General features: G+C 54.1%; 1 long non-coding RNA gene across 1 annotated transcript; it reads left to right on the forward strand.

The window, feature by feature from the left end:
- Positions 1–209: 209 nt before the first annotated feature.
- On the forward strand, positions 210–6,512 carry LOC103306766 (uncharacterized). Its single transcript, XR_010602071.1, has 3 exons — positions 210–4,151; positions 4,469–5,114; positions 5,903–6,512. It is a non-coding gene; the product is annotated as an uncharacterized LOC103306766 (long non-coding RNA).
- The last annotated feature ends 6,693 nt before the right edge of the window (positions 6,513–13,205 follow it).

Here is a 13,205-nt window from a genome sequence, read left to right on the forward strand (position 1 = left end):
CTCCATCTCCAATGGATGTAACCAGGCACATTCCTGAAGAAAAGTGTAGATCAGAGAGGAGTGTGGTGGAGGCGCAAGAAACAGCTGCTGCTGAGTTTAGTTCCTTAAGTCTAGATGATCCAGGACTGGACCCACTTGAGCAGTAGCCTGAGGGACTTCCTTGTACTGCATGGGCCACAGCAAGTGAAAAACTTCACATTCCCCAAAGACAATGAAAATAGAAGTTTCCATCCAACACATTACTGGTGTGAAATCCCCAATGGTGACAAAGTGGAGAGGCCATGGCTTATGTACTCAAAAACCCAGAATGCTGCATACCATTTATGTTCCAGCCACATTGGGTTCTACAGGAACGAAGGACTGGGAAAATCTGGCTAGAAATCTGGCATGCCATGAGAAGGCAGCAAATCACCAGAGAGCTTTCCATAGGTGGAAAGAGCTTGAGATGAGACTAAGGTTAAAGGCCACCATAGATGATCAGCATCAAGAGAAGATTGCATCGGAGTCTCTTTACTGGCAAAATGTTCTGAAAAGGCTCATTGCCATTGTGAGAATGCTTGCTACCCAAAACCTAGCACTGCGTGGCACTTCAGATCAGCTGTGTGTGCCAAACAATGGAAACTTCCTTACAATTGCAGAGTTGATGGCTGAGTTTGATGCTGTACTTCAGGAGCATCTAAGAAGTGTCACCACCCAAGAAATGTACACACGCCACTACCTTGGAAAAACAATTCAAAATGAGATCATACAGTTACTGGTAACAAAAGACAAACAGAAGATTGTGGCAGATCTGAAGTCAGCAAGATATTACTCTGTTATTCTGGACTGCACACCTGACATCAGCCATACGGAACAAATGACTTTAATGGTGCGTTTTGTAACGACAGAACCTAGTGAAAATGTCCCTGCAATGGTGACTGTCAGAGCATTTTCTTAGAATTTATTGACATTGATACTACAGGAGCTGGTATGACAAATGTGCTTCTTAAAAAGCTGGAAGATACGGGAATTGCGATAGCTGACATGAGAGGTCAGGGCTACGATAATGGTGCCAACATGAGAGGAAAGAACAGAGGAGCGCAGACACGGATCCGAGTTAAACCCTTGAGCTTTTTTGTCCCATGAAGCTCTCATTCATTGAACTTGGTGGTCAGTGATGCAGCATCAGCTTCTAGTGAGGCTGCTGGTTTTTTTAATGTAATTCGAAGCATCTCTGTATTTTTTCTCTGCATCAACTCATCCATGGCAAATTTTGAAGCAACATCTGGGAACATCCTCTCTGACACTGAAACCACTGAGTGCCACACGATGGGAACGTCGAGTGGAGGCGATAAAGCCGATCAAACACCAAATTGGGAAGATAGATGATGCCATAGTTGCCATTATGGAGGATAATGCTATGACAGGAACTGTTCGTGGGAGAACAGTGGCAGAGGGAAATGGAATCACCAGAAACATACATAACTTCAAATTTCTGTGTGGCTTAGTGTTGTGGCATGACATGCTGTTTGAAATAAATGTTGTAAGCAAGAGACTCCAAGGTGTTGACCTTGATATATCTGGAGCAATTTAACAACTGGACAAATCAAAGTCATACCTACAGTCTTACCGGTCAGATGAGGGATTTCAAAACGTTCTGAGAGTGCACAGAAGTTGGCAGAGGAACTTCACACTGAAGCTATTTTCCCACCCATTCAAGAATACAAGAGTCACTGAAGAAGAAGACATTTTGATTACGAGGCACGGGATAATCCCATAAGAGACCCCAAACAACAATTCAAAGTTGAATTCTTTAACCAGGTGTTAGATTGTGCAATACAGTCAGTTGAACGTTTCATGCAGCTCAAGGAACACAGCAGTATATGTGGGATGTTGTATGATATTCCAAAACTCCTCACTATACCTGAAGGAGGCCTACCCCAGCAATGCAGGGCACTAGAGACAGTGTTGACATGTGACGACATGCACAATATTGATGCATGTGATTTTGGTGATGAACTGAAAGCCCTTTCAAGATACATTTCAGCAGGATCAACTCCAAAGGCTGTTCTGGAATATATGTGCACAAATAAGATGACCCCCCTCTTTCCAAATGCTTTTGTTGCTCTGCGCATACTTCTACCACTTCCTGTAACAGTTGCCAGTGGAGAGCGCAGCTTCTCCAAGCTGAAGTTCATAAAAACACATCTACACTCCACAATGACACAGGAGAGGCTGGTCGGCCTTGCAACCATCTCAGTAGAGCATGAGCTGGCCCAGGTTGTGGACCTTCAGGAAACAGTTCAAATCTTTGCAAACAAGAAGGCATGGAAAGCACCACTTTGATTATTCAAACAGATAAAAATGCCAGTGTTTACTCTGCAGACAAGAAAAAGTTATATTTGCTGTTCAGGTGTTTGAAAGTTAAGTGTTACTTAAAAATTTTGAACACGGCATTTTAAGTTTAGTTCTCCTTTATTGGGATAGGTAGCCGAGCATTACCATGAGCGGAGTAGACCAGGAAGAAGGCAGAATTGAGACCTTTCAAAGTTTTGGCACAAGTGAGGGGGCATAGGGGTGTCATTTGAGCTCCCCACCTCAGGTGCCAAAATGTTGTGGGCCGACCCTGGACCCTGGCGACATCCCGTGCACTGATTGTCCACGCGGAAACCCAGGCCCGCACATCTGCACTGCTGTCCGAGCGCAGGGAAAGTGACCTATGCTGCAGGCAGTGTTGGTGCAGCCTTAGAAACTGCCTGGGCCCCTGCGCTGGGGAGCTGTGTGCCTTCCCACAGTGCTGGTGGTGCCTCAGGGAGCTGGGTGGTTCTGGCTCCACCAGACTCCCCCAACCCACTCTGTCCGTAGCAGCCCAAAAGGAGCAGCAGAGAGCCAAGGCTCAAGGGGGTGCACTCTGTCCCCCCTGGTCTGCTGTGGCCAGCACCCTGCCTGGCAGGAATTCGTCGATTATAAGGCCAGAAGGGACCATTGTGATCAGCAGAGAGGGCCAGATTTGTGGGACACTTCCCAGAGCTGGCGATCGTCCCTGGGTCTGGGAGTGGCACAGCTGAGCCTCTGGCCGCCCGTCACTGTGACCTCGTTCTCTCCGGCTTGGGCTGCACAGAGATGAGGAGACAAATCAAGGGAGCCCCGGCCGGGGCAGCTGGCGGGGATTTCCGTGGGGTTTAATTCTCAGTCTGTTCTGGCTCTGAGCAGGGGATTGAGCGTGTTCGCTGAAATGAAGGGCAGTCACATGGGGACTCGGCACAACTGGAGGAAGGGCTGCAGCCACCCAGGGAGAGAGGTGCCCCTGTCGTTTCCCTTTGGCAGGGAGTGACTTGTGTAAAGAGTCGTGAGGAGTGTAGGTGCCAGGGAAGCACCAGAACCAGAGAGCCAGGGTGACCACGACCCCAGGGCAGCCCAAAGGTCAGAATAAAGCCCACTGGATCCCAGCTTTAGGTTATGGGAGGCTAAATGCCTTGTGGAGTTGATCTGTGATGAGACCTCCTGTTTCATAAGCCAGCTGGTATCTGTTGTAGTGTGAGCACGTGCACGTGTGTGCACAGGTGTGTCCGTGACTGTGCGCACGTGCGTGTCTGTGTGCGTGCACAGGTGTGTACGTTGCATGCAGGCCAGCAGGCATGCTCATGCACATGCATATGCGGGCACGTCTGTGCACCTGTGTGTCAGTGGGGATGCGTATGTGTCTGTGTATGTAACTGCACCTGCTCACGCTTCACTGCGGGATCCCGGCTGGAACATGTCCGCACTGCTCAGGTGAGCATTAGACTGTAACTGCCTCTCTCCTGGGTGGAATCCCACCGATCAAAAACCTCTTACCAGCGGCCGTTACTGGAACTCTGCCCCTCTGCTTCTCCTGGGCTCCCGCTGGCCTTGGCCAAATAACTGCTGCTGTTTCTTCTCCCCAAAGCCTCCTGTTAAAGCTGGAGCAGGTTCCTATATACAGCCTGCAGCCCACGGGGAAAAATGATCTTCAGGAGACGGAGTCAGAAACTAGACGCCTGTGTCATGCTGGGCTGGGAAGAGACGGGAGCAGCCCTGCCCCTGCCCCGCTCTGTGCTGCTGCTTTGCTTCCAGGATTTCAAGGTTTTGATTAACAGCCAGGGCCGGCTCCAGGCACCAGGCAACCAAGCACGTGCTTGGGGCAGCACCTGGTAAGGGGCGGCCAATCTTGGGGTGACGGGGGCAGCGCGGCGTGGCGCTTGGCGGGGGGAGGGGTTCCGGCAGCGCAGCGCTCGGCGGAGGGTATTCAGCGGCGCTCAGCGGGAGGTGTTTATCGGTGCTCCTGCGGGGGGGCTTCAGCAGTGCGGCGCGGCGCTCGGCGGGGGCTGTTCGGCGGCGCGGCACTCGGTGGGGCGGGTGTTACGGCGGGCGACGCTTTTTTCTTTTTGCTGCTTGGGGCGGTAAAAAAGCTAGAGCCGGCCCTGTTAACAGCAACCATTGAAAGCTCTCCTTGTTCCGCACTCTGCAGTGTCCTGCTGCAGTCTCAGATGCCACCGTTCCTGAGAGGGGTCTGGACTCTGCTGCTGCCTCCACTCGGCACAGGTGACTTTATTCAGCGCTGAGTGAATTATTAATGTCTAGCCAAGAAAAGGCTCTTGTGGAGCAGAGCTGGTGCATGGACAAGGCTCAGCCTATGGAGACAGAGGCAGGGGGTGAGTGGGCCGAATGGGAGACATGATTGTAAATCTAGGGGAAAGCCCCCACCCTAACAACGCTGAGCACGTCTGCGGTAGTCAAAGCGCTTGTATCGATTCAGAGATTCCAAGACCAGAAGGGAGCCTTGCGATCAGCCTGTCTGACCCCTGCATAGCAAAGGCCAGAGACCTGCCCCACAATTATTCCTGGAGCAGAGCTGGTAGAAAAACCTCCTGTCTCGATGTAAACATTGCCAGTGGTGGAGAATCCACCGTGACCGTTAGGAAATTGTTCCAATCGTTAATTACTCTCACTCTTAAACAGATGCACTTTCTTTCCAGCCTGTGTCTGGCCTCAACTTCCACCCATTGCTTGTGTTCGACCTTCCTCTGCTGGACTGAAGGGCCCGGTATCCAATATTTGTTCCCCGTGTAGGTACCTATAGACCGTGATCAAGTCACCCCTTCACCTTCTCTTCGGTAAGCTCTATAGGAGCTCAGTCTCTTTAAGCTTCTCGTGGCTCTTCGCTAAGTCACAGTCCCGCTTTACAGATCGGAAAACCGATGCTGGGACAGGGAACACAGGAAAACAATGAGGAGTAGAACTGCAGCCACCAGGCAAGGGCACCAAAACCTTGGTAGAAATGGGTGGGCCACCGGTGCCAGAACCAGGGGGCCGTGGGGTCATGCCCACCCCCCCACACCCACTTTTTTTAATGTGGGTGTAGTTTGGGGGCCAGGGGGTGGTGTTGACCCCCAAACTGCAAGCCTTGGGCAGGCACAGAGCAGTGCCAGAGCTGATCAGAGGAGTGACGTTCTGGAACAGCCTTTCAAGGGGAGCAGTTGTGAGGAAGCGGGTGCCTGTGACAATCTGGCCCCTGCGGCCTAGGACACAGTTGAGCAGTTTTGTTTCCATCCGATGTGTCCCGCTCCACTCTGCCTGCTAATTACTATTACCCAGTGGTCACTCTACCGTCCTCCTCTCTCTGCACCCTTACAGCGTTGCACTACAGGTGATCACAGGATGCTTTGGCCACAGCCTATGCACCACCCCGTCACCCTGCTGTATTCCTGCCTCGGGCCGGGAACAGCGTGCGGAGGCTGGGGTGTTGGCTGAAGAGGACCATGTTAGCGGCACAGGAAAGAACTTGCGGCCGTAGGGCGGGGTGGATAGGAAGGAGTTGGGATAACAGACGCAGACAGATGCTGGTACCTGAGCTGGGTTTCCACACAGGAGGACAGAGACTTTTCCTGGCTTTTATTTGCAGGTGTTGAACTCCCAATGGCTGGAGATTGTGTAGCAGATGATGTGACGGAAATGGGGCTGCTCGGTACTAATCTATGAACCGTGTAGGGGACCTGGTTATCGGGGCATTCAGTGTATGACTCTACGGGTGACATCAACAGGGCAATGGAGAAAAAAACAGGACCGCAAAACCATGACTCAAGACAAAGCACCTCCCTCAAAACACGCCTGAGTTTTTAAGAGACACCACCTGAGCTGTTACCTGGGAAGTTCCTATGAGCGGCGCGCCAGCCACGTTACACAGCTTGTTTTCCCAGCGTTGGCAGCCAACAGACGGCAAGGACCATAAACCATTAAAAAGCCTCTGTCTGTCTAGAGGTGAGAGAGGGTGGGGGGGAGCTGTTTCTGGGAACAGACTGACACACAGACATGGCTGGAGGTGCCTGAAGAAGCTAGACCTCCCTAGACTCCCACGACAGGGCTTTCGGGAAGAGGGACCTGCACACAGACGGGTTTAAAATCCTTTTTCTCTTGTGCTTTGTTCCTGCTGTTCAGATTAAACAATAGTTTGGTGTAAGCAGCTGAGGGTTACGGTGTTCACCGCTGGATACACGGGGTGCAGTGGGAGAAGGCGAGTCTCCACCCCAGGAGAGGTGAAGGCACGAGGGGTGCACTGCGTGATACAATTAGTCCTGCAACCTTGACAGCCGGGTTAGCGCACTCCCTGGTAACCATGGGGTTCAACTCCACTTCCCCCTCCCCTTGCACAGGGATTCAGGGAAGGGCTGTCGGAGCGGGGTGGGGGGGGGAGGGATGGGAAGTGGTCAGGCCCTGCCCCCCATGGTCACAGGTGGGTGAATCCCTGGAGGGCAGGGCCAAGGGTGCCAATTAGGTAGGACAGAGGGGGGCTCCCCCCAAGTGTCACACAGGAGGGGTGTTCCCTGGTGGAGCTCTTGAGCTCAGCCTGAGTGTGGAATGGGAGCTCTACAGAGAGGTGCTTCTCCCAGCTTGTGTCCCTGGGGCAGGGTGTCAGTGTTTTGTTTACAAACAGAGGCTGGGCGATTAACAGCAGAAAAGGCTGGTAATTAAACTAAGGATCTGGAAGTCCCTAGATGAACCTGTTAAGTAAGTGTGTGTGTGTGTGTGCGCGCGTGCACACAGGGGATTCCAAAGAAATACAGCCAAGCCCTCTGAGCCAAGGTTACACTCCGTAAAGAGGAAGATGTGAGGGGCATAAGTTAAAAGAAGGGACCAATGCTCAGGGAAGGGATAGCCGTGGTATAGATTTCAGAGTAGCAGCCTGGTTAGTCTGTATTCACCAAAAGAACAGGAGTACTTGTGGCACCTTAGAGACTAACAAATGTATTTGAACCTAAGCTTTCGTGGGCTACAGCCCACTTCTGAAGGAGTGGGCTGTAGCCCATGAAAGCTTAGGTTCAAATAAATTTGTTAGTCTCTAAGGTGCCAGTGGTATAGCGATATTCCCACTCTACCTGTGGTACTTCTGTGGTCCCATCACCATAGTATCTGAGCGCCTCACATCACAGCCCCGCGGTGAGATACAGCAGTGCTGTTATTCCCATTGTACAGATGGGGCACTGAGGCACACACAGACTAAAGGCCAGATTTCCAAAGGTATTTAGGCACCTAAAAGGTTCGGTGCTTTGTAAACCCCACTAGATGCCTAGCTACATCTTTGGATGCCTAAAAACCTTGGCAACTCTGTCCCTAAGACACTGACCTGAGGTCTACAGGAAGTCTGGGGGGGCGGGGAGTAGGACTCAGGGTTAGCTCCCTATCCACTGCACCAGCCTTTCTCTCTGTTTCATGCTGCAAAAAAGAGGCCTCTGACGGATGGGAGCAGAACCAAGAAAACCAGTTCTCTGAGCCTCCCCCCACGGTCCCAGCTGATTGGAGAGGATGTCATGGTTGACAGTATCAAAAGCAGTACAGAGGTCAGGAAGGGTGAAGAGACCGAGAAGGAGAGTCAGAGGAGGGGTGGCAGGTGCTGCCCCAGGCTGGGCTGTGCAGCAATGGCTGCTGGGCAATTTTAGATTTTTAACTGACACCCGTTTTGTTTGGTCATTTTTTGTTCTGAGTTTGAGAAAAGGAAGGAATGAGAAACGGTCGTATGAGTATCCAGTGTGATTATACATCACATTCGTAGGGGTTCAGCTGCAGTCAGACCCATTTCAGAACAAAGAACAGAAATTGCACCCACAGAGTCCATAAAGTCGACCATTATTGTCATGATTTGTATTATCCACTGGGCGCCATCTGTGCACTCAGCACAGTTCAGAATACACCAGAAAATCCAGTCCTTGAGCCACTGCACAGAAGCTGTGTAACTCTGGAGAAGATGGCTCCAATATTTAAGTATGAAGTGTACTGTTATTGACCACGTGTTATCACACTAATGTCTCTGGGAGGAGGTGCTGATGGCAATAGACGTTTTACTGGATGAAGGACTAGAAGATTTGACCCTCCAACTTTCTTTCAAGAGGAAGAGCTGGCCAGAGCTCCTGTGCCTGTGTATTTGCCTTTCCTGCCTGCAGTGGCCCTGAGATACCTCAGATGTCTGTTTCTTTCCCCCAACTTTAAAACGTTGAATTTTCTTGGTGTTTGATTTTAAAATATTCTCCTGTGAAAACTGCAACTCAGTCACTGTAGTGTTGTGTTTAAGAGCCGTCGGGAAAGTAACTAGGCTTTAAACAGAAGTGCAGTGTTGTCAACTCTCATGATTTTGTTTTCCTTAAAGCCCCAGCTCCTGGAGTCAAGTGCTATGTGAAGATTTCAGCCTTCATTCTTAAAGAAAAATGAAGTTTCTAGCCCTTGTGACTGTGGAGAAAGCTTCAAAATGTGACCCCCGTGCACCTTAAAGGCTCAAAAAGCAGAAGGCAAATAAAACCCCCAAATCTATTATTTTTACAGAATCTCATGATTTTAAAGCCAATCTCATGATTTTTGGTGAGCCTGATTCTTGATTTTTTTGAACATTTGGGGTTGGCAATACTATGAAAGTGACGTGAAAGTGTCAGTTTCACTCCATTATTTGTAGTGGGGTAACACCCCCAGAACCCCAGGCAGGTGCAGTATAAACTCAGAGGGCCTTGCCCTAGTAGGAGGTTTCCAAAAGTTACATGATGGATTCCAAGCTTTGTGAACTGCCAAAAAGTGATAGAAAGTCATCTAGGTTTTTCTACAGTTGTTTCAAGTGTTGTATTCAGAGTTAGTAACAAAGTAAGAATATACATTAATTTTTTTAAACCTAACCAATGTCCCTTAAGTGAATTGACACAAGATGTCAGAACAAGTATTAGTGCTGAGTGGGTCTAATATTTATTTCATTTTCTTTCTTTATCGAGGAATTAGAAATTATTAGCTGCCAGAGCACTGTATCGAAGTATCTGCAAAAAAAGAAAGTTTTCAATGAAATCACGGTTAAAGTCCCTCCCCCCACCACCAAAATCTGAAGTGGCCGCCCTGGGCAGGGCCTTGCTGGCTGGGGCAGTGTCCTTTCTCCCGCGCCTTCTCCCCAGATCACCCATTTCAACGCCTGGGGCTGCGCAGGAGCCACCCTGGCTTCAGCTCTGCCCCCCTCAGGCAGAATTTTCCATGCAGCAGCTGTGCACTGGGAGCTCCTGGGCCCAAATGCCGGAGGAGGCAGATCCTCCCGGGGCTCCTGGAACATCCCCGTGCACAGGACTCTTCATGCACGGAGCGGCTGAATCCCAGAGTGTGCTGCAGGAGGGATCCCAGCCAAGCTCAGAGCAGACACGCGAGGTCCCGCCGAGCTCCCTGTGCTGCGGGGTGGGGAACGATGGGTTTGGGGGCCGCAGCGTGGAGAACCAAATCTCCCTCTGCTTCCAGGCACCAGTTTTATAGCCTCCGGGCCGGTTGGGCCCGTTCAGACAGAGCATCACCCCAGCCCTTCTGTGCATGCACCCACCCCATTATCTTTAACGGCGTGCGCCGCTTGTGCGGAGCCCTGACACCATGCAGAGCAGAGGGGAGGAGCAGCACGTGGCAGTGAGATGCTCAGGGCAGCTCGGTGGGAGGTCGGTCTGCATGCCCTGGGCCCACACAGCAAAGCCACGAGGAGTTCCCCAAGGGGCCCTGACATACACTGACCTAGTCTAAATACATTGGAACATGCTGCCACCTGCAGCCACGAGAGAGTATTGCACCATCCAGAAAGGGCCCAGGCGTCCGGGCCGATCCGGGAGCCTCTGCTCTCCGGCAAGCACAGGCGTGGGCCGGATTTCCAGAAGAACTCGGCGCATTGGCTGGAGCCATTACCTGCACCCAGCTGAAGGCAATAAATACACTAGGTGGCCGGTAACGAGAGTCTCCCACTGGCCAGTCCAGGTTCATTGCACTCGTCTGCAGGGTGACCAGATGTCCCGATATGATCGGGTCTGTCGCCGTGTTAGACGCTTTGTCTTAGATAAGCCGGCATACCTGCCCCCTGCCCCTCAAAAAAAGTGTCCTGATTTTCCACACTTGCTGTCTGGTCACGTCACTTGTACGTATTGTTCCACCGTGCCCAGGCATGTGCGTTGAGCGCTGCAGGGCCCCGACCCAGAGAGCCGAGCACCTACACCGGCCCTTCTGTAACCACGCCAAGCGTCACCCACCGTCTTCTCCAGCCCTCTCCCCCCCCGCGCCAGCAAAGCGGCTGCCCTCGCTGTGCGGGTGTCTGCTGCTGCCCTCGCTGGAACCGCTGCAGCTGGCCACGGATTGCACGCTGGGCCGGGAGGAGCCTGGGCGCCCATGGCAGACTCCGATAACCACCCAGGGATGGGCCGAGCACCGCAGTCACCGCGTAAGGGTCCCATGCAGCTGCCTGTGGGTGCCGCTGGAGCAACCCCTGCTCCCCACCCCCACCAGCCCTGCAGCGCTTTCTCGTTTCTGGAACGTCTCGTCTTCCGCTAGGGGGGCTTTTGGGGTAAGGCGAGTCCTGCCGGGTGCTCTGAACAGCTCCAGCTCAGCCCCGCCCAGCGCCAGCCTTGCCGGAGAACACGTGATCTCCAGCGTTTGCCAGGCAGCGTTTGCCAGGCTGCAGCAGCGGGAGGGGGGAACAGAGGCGTAGTTTGACTACTATTTTCGAGGGGGGGGGAGCTCCTGCTAAGCCAACAGAGCCGCTTGTGGGGGACAAATTCAATGCCTGCCCCAGGCTTGCAGTGCTGGGCCCCCCCTGGGGTTAGTACTGCCCCAGTGTGTGTTCGGGACTCGCCCAGGGAGCCTGAGGGCTCAGTCTCCGTTCCCAGTGGTTATGTGGGTGCGTGTCCCCCTGTCCATGAGGGCGTGAGCAGTGCGAAGCGTGTGAGAGGGGCTGACCCAGCGACGTGTGTGCACACACACACACACACACGGCTTGCACACGCTGAAGCCAAGTTCCCCTGGGTCGCTGGCTCTCCCCCGGTCTGGAGTGGTGGGCATGGCAAGGGGCTACGCATTACCTGGGCTGCTGGTCCTGTGAGGGCGGGGGGGGGACTGGCTGGTTTAGCGGGGCAGCCCCTGCTGCTGTCTGCTGTAGTGACCTGAGCGCGGGAGCTGCAGCCGCTCTGGAACCGGCTGACACGGCCCCTGCTAGATTTCCTGGTGCAAGGGGACATGGCCTGCTGGGCTCCTGCTTCCCTGCCACCCTTCACAAAGACACACGGCAGTTCGGGCTCCACTGGCAGCACCAAACTGCTGTCACCCTGGGCTGCTGGGAGGCCAGGAGGAAGTCAAGGGTCAGGGGGGCTAGTGGCAGGGGCCCATTCTGGAGCATTAAGTTAAATACACTGAACTTAACCCTCCCCCCCGACCACGGTGCCCTGAGTGGTCACCCACCCATAAGGCCGGCCCAGTTTGGGGAGGCAACAGCCCACCTGCCCCACCAAACTATTCCCATGGGGGGAACCCCGTGGTAGCTTGGCTCCCACTCATTATAGGCCTCTGAGGTCAAGCCTAAGGCTTTGAACTGGCCACTGAGTCACACTGGCGAGGTGGCCAAAGCTGTGGCCGTGCCCAGTCGCCCACGGCTAGGTGGCATGTGCAGCGGTGCAGGAAATACCCCGTGGTGACGGTGCTCTCAGCAGCACCCTGAGCGTGGCCGTTGCTGCAGCCTGGAGCAGGCGGCAGGCCCGGCTGGAGGCAGTGAACCTTTCTGTCGGGGGCTGCAGCGCGCCTGGGTGGGAATCGCTGGGCCAGGGACAGGTAGAAGGTGGGGCTCAGAAGGGCTGAGGAATGAAGGCTGCGGGAAGCCTCCAGGGCACTGCGATGCTCTGTAATAAAAGGATAATGTGACCGTAACGCCCTGGTGCCTGCGTGTCCCTGCGATGCCACACGAACCAGCCAGGCAGCGAAGCACCCTGAGTAGTGCCAGCCTGTGACGTCCGTATGGGGCAAAGGAGCCCGTCAGCTGAACCGCAGAGCCGACGCCCAGGCCCCCAGAGCCATGCGGCAGTCATGGGAGAATCCCGTCTCGGGCCCTGGCACGCCAAAGGTGAATGGGAACAGGGCGAAGTCCTCGGCGCTTGGCGGCAGTTCTGTTTATTCTGCGTGGTGATCTATTGCCTCTGTCTGTCAACACAGACAAGGCGCCTCTGTCACCTCCGGGCGCGGCTGACGTCAGGGGGATGTTTGCCTTTCACTGCTGTCCAGCACAGCTTGCCTGCACCTGGCCTGGCCTGATGGCTGCAGGGCGGGGGGTGTGCGGGGAGGGGATGTCTCCAGGCAGCTCTGACAAGCACAGGGCCTCCTCGCAGCTGGGGCAGACACAGGCTCGGGCAGCGAATGGAGCTCATCTGCTCCTCCCTTTTGTTTTCAGCAGCAGGTACGGCCGGGCGGGGATCCCCCCCACACCTCCAACACAAAGGAAGAGAAACCTGTTGGTGTCCCTTGAGAGCAGAGGAGAAACCTGAGCCGCAGCAGGGAATCTAGGCCGGAGAGCAGGGGAGAGGGAGGGACGGTGCCTCGTGCCCCGCTCCAGGGCACTCCCACCGCGGCTGGCTGGCAGAGGGGTTCAGTCTCCAGGGCCCATTCTGTCCTGCTGATGCTGCCAGCAGCGCCGGTGGAGATTGGGACGTGTGGACACCTGCCTGCAAGGCCCACCAGGTCAGCTCCCAGGGGCCACCAAGCAGCAAGCGAAGGGTCACAGCCATCCCCATCCGAGCGCCCTGGGGGCGGGCGGCTGCGTCAGCTGCCCCAGTGCGGCGATTTGGTAGCAGGTCAGTCTCTGCCATGGTCAGAACCCCGACGGCACAACCCCCCGCAGGGCTGGTCCCCTGCACGGAACGAGGCAAAGATCCTTCCCCCTCAGCCAACGCAGCCGGAAG

Source organism: Chrysemys picta, chromosome 6 (assembly GCF_011386835.1).
Source record: "Chrysemys picta bellii isolate R12L10 chromosome 6, ASM1138683v2, whole genome shotgun sequence".
Lineage (NCBI taxonomy): Eukaryota > Metazoa > Chordata > Testudines > Emydidae > Chrysemys > Chrysemys picta.